At 33.1% G+C, this 9,159-nt stretch overlaps 1 long non-coding RNA gene across 1 annotated transcript in view; it reads left to right on the forward strand.

The window, feature by feature from the left end:
• The first annotated feature begins 437 nt into the window (after positions 1 to 437).
• The window catches only part of LOC106875189 (uncharacterized), a 9,247-nt gene continuing 525 nt past the window's right edge, over positions 438 to 9,159 (forward strand). Inside the window, exons 1-3 of the long non-coding RNA XR_001410090.3 lie at positions 438 to 541; positions 3,164 to 3,357; positions 8,728 to 8,847. This is a non-coding gene — a long non-coding RNA (uncharacterized LOC106875189). The remainder of the gene's footprint in view (positions 542 to 3,163; positions 3,358 to 8,727; positions 8,848 to 9,159) is intronic.

The following is a 9,159-nucleotide window of genomic DNA, read 5'->3' on the forward strand; positions in this document are numbered from 1 at the left end:
TTCATTTGTCTGAGCTGCAAAATATTTTACAAATCCTCTACCATAAGTGAACAACTGGATGAATTACACGTGTATGTGCCATTGTCTAAAAACACTAAACTTACAACTTCATACATGATAAATTTTGTTATATTAGTATCTTACTCAATCCACTGGGAAGCAATTTCCAGGATTTCAGGTGGTACTGACAAATGTAAAAACAAACTATTTCTTCAGACTAAACTTAATTGACCTTCTTTGCAAAGAATTATAAATATAAATCTTCAAACATGCAAATAGTACGTGCAGGTGTTAAATTTCAATATATGAATATTTGTTGATTATACGTAGCTGGTGAGCGATTTTTTTATCCGTCATATACAGCTGTTGTTTACTTAAGTGGAAATCAATAGATAGAAAGTTGTCTGTTTTTTTATTACCTATTAAGTAAATATGTTTCTTTAAATGGCAACAAGAAGCATGTGTCATAAGGGTAAGAGTTTCTTATATAATGATCTCTTAAGCCCTTCTTCACTACAACACTTGATCGCTGCAAAGAAAGGTAAAATATGGTCAAATATTTTTAATAATGTCTTTATCATGTTTATATGTTCATAGTTAGTCACTAGCAGAAACACCGCCTTCCGGGCGGTTTCCGGCTGGCCACTTGGTAATATTTTCACGTTTGATTCGCAATTTTAATGATTTTAATGATATTTTACGTCTAATTATTTTTTGTATAATAGTGCTCACGTGCTTAGTAAATATTTCTTTCATTATTTTATCACAGTCATAATCTCTCTTTTTTTTAACGCTAGTCCAGTAACAGTATGAGAAGCAGTTTGTCAAGTTTTACCTTCCCTTCAACACAACATAGAGATTTCAATTCAGCAGCCCAGCTATAAGCTTTGCAGTGTGTTTGAGAGAGAGAGAGAGAGAGAGAGAGAGAGAGAGAGAGAGAGAGAGAGAGAGAGAGAGAGAGAGAGAGAGAGAGAGAGAATGGGGAGAGAACATTGCAAACAATGAATACAATAAACAGTAAATGAATAAATCTTATAAACAAAAGGGTATTACTACAAATGTACACGCCCCCGAATTTGTGGCCTCATAACATCCAGAGAAATGGATACATTTTAAAACAAGTTCCGACAAATACCGTTTAGATGTTGTGGCTTCAGAGTATATAGAGTTTTACGGGAAATAAGTTTTCTGAAGGGGTGGAAAGAGAAGTTTCGTAAAATTCACACCATTTGACTTTTACCCCGTCATAACTTTCAGGAAAATGGGTATCTTTTAATGAAAGATTATACAAATCCTTTCCAAACAGCACAGATTGCGATTATAAAGAAATGGAATTCGTGGGGAAAATTTTTTCGGGATTTTCCCCATATTTTTTAACCGCAGCGTTCGAAATGGAGGCATCTATGCATGAAAAAATGTTTGAAAACTTTCTTTTTACACCCTGGTGAAAAGTGAGGATTCTGTGGGTTTTTTCTAGAAACAGCAGCGAAACCTCCCTTGAATTATTCACCTTTCTCTCTGAAAATATATACAATTTGCCTTTTTTTAATTTTTTTTTATTTTTTACCTAAAAGTCTCCTCCCATAGTTTTTACGTTATAAAAGAAAATCGCCAAAATTGGTCCGGATAGTTATTCTCGTAAGGTTCAGAGCGTTCCAAACAGCTATAACTACAAAATCATTTTAAGATTATGTTTTACCAAAATTAAAGATGTATTTTTTAAAGTTTTCATTCAGTAAATCATGTTTTTACATTACGTATACGTTAATAGAATAAATTGTCAGTTTTCCTATTAGTGAAAATTAATTTAAAACGAAAACATTGAAAGAGAAAGTGAGAGACTTTGCAAATGAAAATGGAATACTTCGTACTGAATGTAATGAACATTTAAATTTGTGAAGAACTGGACGAAAGAATGCAATGAATATTTAAATTTGCGAGAAATTGGAATTAAAAAATTTCTGTAAACTTGAGAAATCGAAATTATATGAAATTATATAGAATATGAATTTATAAAAATATTTCCAGACGGTCAACCCTTTAATAATTGCTTTGTTTTTGTACCTTTAGTAGCTGTTACATACCTAATTCATAAGCAGCTTTTTCCATTATAAAATAGATGTACTTTCATATACAGACATAAATAGATACCCTTATAATCATTAAAATTTATTTAAATCTGAAATTATGCATTCAACTTATTTATTAATTATTATGTGAATATTTGATATTTAGTAGACATGCCCTTTGGATTTTTCAATGAAGGATTCTATAAGGCATGCTACTGATCAGATGACGAATATTCTTTTCGAGAATTTCTTGCCAAGTTTCATGTAGTAATCTCAAAATATCTGACTTTGACGATGCTTTTTTGTTTTTTTCGTTTCGCGAAGCGTCCTGTCCATTATGTCCCAGAAGGGTGCAATAGGGTTCATATCTGGTGACTGGCTGGCCATAGAAGTTTTAATGCCATTTTTTCTAACAAACCTTGGACATTTTTAGCCGTGTGACAAGGATACACATCTTCCATAAATAAAGAGTCTTCTTTAATCATTTCAACATTGGAGAAGAGTGGAAGGAGTCCTTTCTGCACTATAGATACATATTTATCTGAGTTTATGTTTCTATCACACTCCACCAACTCTGATTGACCATTGCACCAAATTGCTCCCCAGACCATCACAGAATAGCTACCATGATTCATTGTTGGCAGCAATCTTTATATGTCAAAGTTTTGATCACAGTATCTTCAGACCCACGCTCAACCACTGTCAGAATATACAGCAAATCTGGACTCCCAGAGAGTATGATAGTGTCGCAAAACGCTAGCAACTACTCCATCATCTGACTGACCCAATCTGTTGTGTTTATTCATATATAGTTTTCATTTACTATGTAACCTTGGGGTTTTCTGTCTCTATTTAATTAGAGGCGTTATGTGTCATCCGAGATTTGAATCTGAAACGTCGCCTAATCATCTTAGCGATTTATAGGTTCAAAAGCAATGGTCATTCTCTGACTGCCCATAATAACCAACCTTAATAACAAATAATTAAGCATATATATATATATATATATGAGGGAGTAATATGTATGTATATTGATAAGCATATTTTTTATTTGGATGTTCCATTGGTTAAAGCTGTTTCCAATTCTATTTCAGATATTCTATTTCTCCAAGAGATAAACGATGAATTCCAAAATCCTCTTCTTCTGTCTGCTTGTTGCAGTCGCACAAGTATATTCTATTGAATATAAGGAAAAATGCTTTGGAATGTGCTTAGCTTGTTATCAAGTGAGCTCACGTTATTGTCCAATGGATATAAGGAGGCCAGAAAGCGTTGAAGGTTGCATTAAGTATGTATAGCATTTCGTATGGAAATTGACATCATTAAAAATACCTGTATTCATTAATATTAAAATATCCTTCATAATTTACGTTTAACGTAATTGATACACACACACGCGCATGCACGCACACACAGACACACACACACATATATATATATAATCCATATTGTCATACACACACAAGTATGTACATATATACACCTACGCATTTACATCATTTAGACATACATGTGTCGGTCAGTTAGATGATGAATTTGCTGATTTATGAGATCACGTTACAGAACAACTTCCAATGATTCACCCAGCAGTCTTCTCAGCAGTTTCAAGAATCGAGTCGTAGTCATCTTGCCTTTTCTGTTTACTGCTTCAATAAATAAAACACAAGCCCGAAACAATAGATTAGCATAATTACTGAGCAGCGGACATGATGTTTTATGGTAGCCTCCTTCATCGACTCTTTGAAACAATTAGGCTGTGCACAAAGTGTGATAAAGCGTTAAACAGGAATCTAACTTAGTTGATGTCATATATCATGCCCTCATTTATTGTTTAGTGCAAAGATTTCCGGTTGGCCCACAATATAGACAACAAGAAATGGAACAATCTGATCTGTACTAAAAGAAAAAATAATAGAGTTGTGTAGCGTACACTGCGCACAGACAGGAATCTGCTGCATAATATACTTTATTGATGTAGCAGTGTTGCTGATATATCAGCAACATCATAAGTATGCAGTTTTATTTGAATCTTTATTTCTGTTAATCTTTTAAGATAGTTCTGATTTCTAATATTTTCATACTTGCCAACGCAGTACAGTCGTGACGATTTCCAAATGTCACATCGAAAGATTAACAATTATTTTGTTATCTAGTATTTTGACGCTAGTGGTATCTAGTATATTGCACGGGTTTAAGTGTCAACCGTGAGTTGTTCGATACAGTGTTGCTTTTGATGCGTTATAAATGTGGTTCCGTGTAGTTCATCACCGGGATAGAAATTAAATGTGGATAGCATTTCTCAAGCTGAAATATCTGGCGAAACTATTCGCATTATCGAATGTTTGCCCACATTTAATTTCTACCGAAAATATATTGATAGAGTTTGGTGGAATATTATTTTCTAAATGCTACTAAACAATTTATACAATTAGACAGACGTCTTTGGTTAAGATATGTACTTATCAACCACATTTTCTAAGTGGCTTTGTTACAAAGAAACTGTATGGAATCTCTTCTTGTACACATGCACACGCGCGCACACACACACACACATACACACACACACACACACACACACACATACATATACTTATACATCTATACATACCTATACGCAGACACACACGCACACACACACACACACACACATATATATATGTATATATATATATATATATATATATGTATATATATATATATATATATATATATATATATATATATATATATATATATATATATATATATATATATATATATATATATATATATATATATATAAAATACATATGTGTTTGACATCCTATTCTTTGGTAATTGTTGTTGGTTTATGATATAACAGTGTAGTGTAAATAAGTAACTAAAATATTAATCACACCTTGGAATCATTTGTATGAAACCGTTTGTATTCCCAATGCATTCATTTAAGAATTTATTAGACTAGACCATTTCCTTAAAAGTATTAAGGCTCACCAGAATGTTTTGACCGTTCAGTTCAGGCACGTTTTATTTTCGTTTTTATTTCCCTTTTCTCTCCTCATCTATCCCTTCTGTAGAAGAGCATATGTTCGAAATAGTAAAAACTACTTCCGTTTTTCTTGAACGTTAAAATAATATATTCTGTTTGTTATTCTTCCACTTCGTGATTGTAGGTTTTGTTTTGTACATTTGCATCATATAAATGTGTTTGTGTGTGTGTGTGTATGTGTGTGTGTGTGTGTGTATCTATCTATCTATCTTTCTATCTATATATATATATATGTCCGGATGTCTTGCGTTCTTGATCCATTTCGCATTATATATATATATATATATATATGTGTAAAAAACAAGGGAGAAGAAAAATTATGTGTATAAAAGATGAAGGCTTTCTTAAAATGACGCAGGGGTCTTTACAAAATTCTCACAACGCTAAATAAATCATTTATAATTCGGTACCAATCGAAAAGAAAATCGCTACTTTTTCATGAAGGATCCATCTGGATTAAAAAGAGTGAAGATTCTCTTTTCGATGTACCGATGGGGGAATACGATGGGGCGGAATTGTGCACGCTTATGTGGGCTTACATTCTGCATTATCTAAAACAGGAATTTCCGTTTATAGACGCAGGATTATATAGGGATGACGGTCTTATAGTCACCCATAATTTAAACGGCCACGAACTAGATAAGCTCAGGAAGAATCTTATAGCTTTCTTCCAAAGGATAGGTTTACGGATTACAGTAGATACCAACCTAAAAAAAGGAGATTTCTTAGACGTAAATTTAGACTTGGATTCGAATATATTTAAGCCTTACCGTAAACCAAACGACAAACTATCCTATATCAGCAGAGAATCCAACCATCCGCCTGTTATTCTTAGAAACTTAGTTAGTAACGTAGGTAGGCGAATTTCGTCAATTTCTGCAGACGAAGCAACATTCCGCAACGCGACACCGTATTATGATAGTGATTTAAGGAATAGTGGATTCTCTGAGAGGATCCAGTACACCCAATCTAATGCTGACAGCAGCCCGGCACGTAGAACTAGGACTAGGAAAGTTTTGTGGTTCAACCCGGCTTTCAATATGGCCGTAAGAACGAATATAGGTAAAGAATTCTTAAAATTAGTCACTAGGCACTTTCAACCTGATCATAAGTTTTATAGAATATTTAACAGAAGAACGCTTAAGATTAGCTGTTCTTGCTGCAAGAACTTCGCCTCTTTAATCAGCCAGCACAACAATAAAATAATTACCAAAAACAATAATGCAGACCAGCTTACAATGACCTGTAATTCCAAAGACCCAACCTCCTGTCTGTTGGAAGGAAGATGTCTAGAAAAAGGCATCGTATATAGGGCCAAAGTCCAGATAGAAGGCTCGCATGATTATAGAACATATACAGGGGCTACAGAAAATTCTTTCAAAACCAGACTGTATTCGCATCGAGCCTGGCAAAATACGTCTGGTATTTAAAGGAGAATGAAGCCCAGCCTTTCAACGTGACATGGAGGATTTTAGGCAAAGCATCGCCTTACAGACATGGTGCCCATAAGAGGCCATTGAAATGTGATCTTTGTTTATTGGAAAAAATGAATATCTTGTTCCAGGATAAGAAGGTGCTAAACCAAAGACACGAACTTTTAAACACATGTAGGCATGCGTCCAAATTTAAAATGTCTACTTGTAATATTCCATATGGGTAACATTTTGACTATGATCGACTCCTTATAACCATTGTGCAATCTGGCTATTGGATTGGTACCGAATTATAAATGATTTATTTAGCGTTGTGAGAATTTTGTAAAGACCCCTGCGTCATTTTAAGAAAACCTTCATCTGTTATATACATAATTTTTCTTCTCCCTTGTTTTTACTTTTTACTTCATTGTATTCTATTTATTTTTTCTTAAAAAGCGCTTTGTATTCTTTTATGCATGTATTTTCGCCTGGTTTTAACCTTTATACACCCAGCGGTTTATTTAAGAAGTTGGATGCATATATACACTGAGATCTAATGGTTTTATGTAGATGTCTGTATAGTTACAGCACTTACGTATTCATATGCATGTACCTGCGCTTACATATAGGGCCTGCGTTTGCACTTGTGCATATGCAGTTATGATTTCGTGCGTATATTTTTTTATGTATACATGGTAAGAGTATATGCTTATATTTATTTATACATACATGCATCTATATTATTATATATGCGTATGTGCGATTAGGTTCACACTCACATATACTTGTATGTGTGCATACGCATGTATAAGGTTATGATCGTATGTATTTGCGTACATATCAACATATGTATCTATATGCGTGATGCTATATACATTTTTGTATACGCATATATGCGCAATCTAAATTTTTATGCACGTTTACTATATGTTCTTGCTTATTTTCTCTCTCTACTTCTTCCTTCCTATCCCCAGCCTTTCTCTCCTCTCTTTTCTTCCTTTGCTATCTTTCTTTTTTTCCATTTCTTTCTTTCTTTTTTCTCTTCCTTTCTTTCTTTATTTTCTTTCTTCTTTTCCTTTTTTTATGACAACTGCATTCCCCCGCCACCCCCTTTCCCATATTTAACCTTATTATAGATACGTTACTCTTTACCCCTCCACTCCATAGCTTAAGATACAATTTCGTTACAAGTGCATAGGTTTTTCACGCGCAAAATTAAATGCGTGTGTGCGTATATGTGTGTAGATTTGTACTTATGTATATATCTGTGCCTTGTAAATATAGGCCTATATACGTAGATTGTTTGTGCGTATACAACTGTGTATGTCGATGTATATATTTATATATAGATAGATATGTGTTGTGGATAGCCTTGTATACATACACGCTATTGTAATTTTAGTTTTATTTTATTTTATTTTGAATGCAGCGTATACTTTATTTTATTGATTTGATTTTAATCCGTTAATTCGAATATAATTAATTATTTACAATATGTATTTTGAGCCCATGTTTCTATTTAAGGTTTTCTTCGAGAATTTTTTAATAGGATGAATCTGTATTAAATTTATTTGGTCTATGCATTACGCATCTATGACCGTTAATTGAAACGACCAATCCATGACCGTTATTTGAAGCAACCATTCAAACGAATCCATGTGTTTTAAATTTTATATTACTTTCGATTGCATTGTTATCCTTTCTCCATGTCTAACAAAACTGTCCGATGAACGAGAACGTGAAACTCAGAGTAACGTTTTTTTTGCTATATTTCTGCTGCTTTTAAATAAAGTATATATATATATATATATATATATATATATATATATATATATATATATATATATATATATATATAGATATATATATATGTGTGTGTGTGTGTGTGTATGTATGTATGTATGTATGTATTATGTATATATACACATATGTATGTATGTATGGAAGATTGTATGTATATGTATAGGTTTGTGTGTTTGAGAGTGTGAGAAAGATGTTATCGGATGCATGAATAATTACATATCAGAACCTATCGACGTATATTTATCTCTCTTGAAAGTCGAAATTGAACGTACTATTAATTTATTGAAATCATAGATCGTCTTCAGTTGAGATAAGCTTAAGATTTTCATTACATACCTTAACTTCTAGCTCAGTGGGAAATTTATCTTTGCATATTATTCCTTTATAAATCACTGTTGCTTTTATATTTCAGGTTTTGTGATCCGGAAGCTCGAAACATCATCAGTGGTATAGAAAAATGCAAGACCGCTGCAAACAAGATAGACTGCGTCGATGCAATAATACACTAGAATGGAAATTCCTGAAAATATAGGTAATAATGCCAGTTTTAATATGGTTGTAATTTAAGGCAACACAATATATCACATTTAGAAAGAGATACTATTATTAACATTTTTATGCATTAATCAGACCTAGAAGAGCAGACGGGATTACCTTTTCAGTAATACCGAGAATACCTGGAAGGTTAGTATTAGACGAGACCAAATGTGAAATCTTACAGCACAGTAGGCTTTGTTATTGGCGTCCACCCGCTGATTAAATCTATCAGCTACGCATAGGATGCACCCCTTACCACCACCGACAGATATTTAAACAATTCCTGTCACCCTATTTTAACTAACAA

This window comes from Octopus bimaculoides, chromosome 3 (assembly GCF_046866305.1).
Source record: "Octopus bimaculoides isolate indiv1 chromosome 3, ASM4686630v1, whole genome shotgun sequence".
Classification (NCBI taxonomy): Eukaryota; Metazoa; Mollusca; class Cephalopoda; order Octopoda; family Octopodidae; genus Octopus; species Octopus bimaculoides.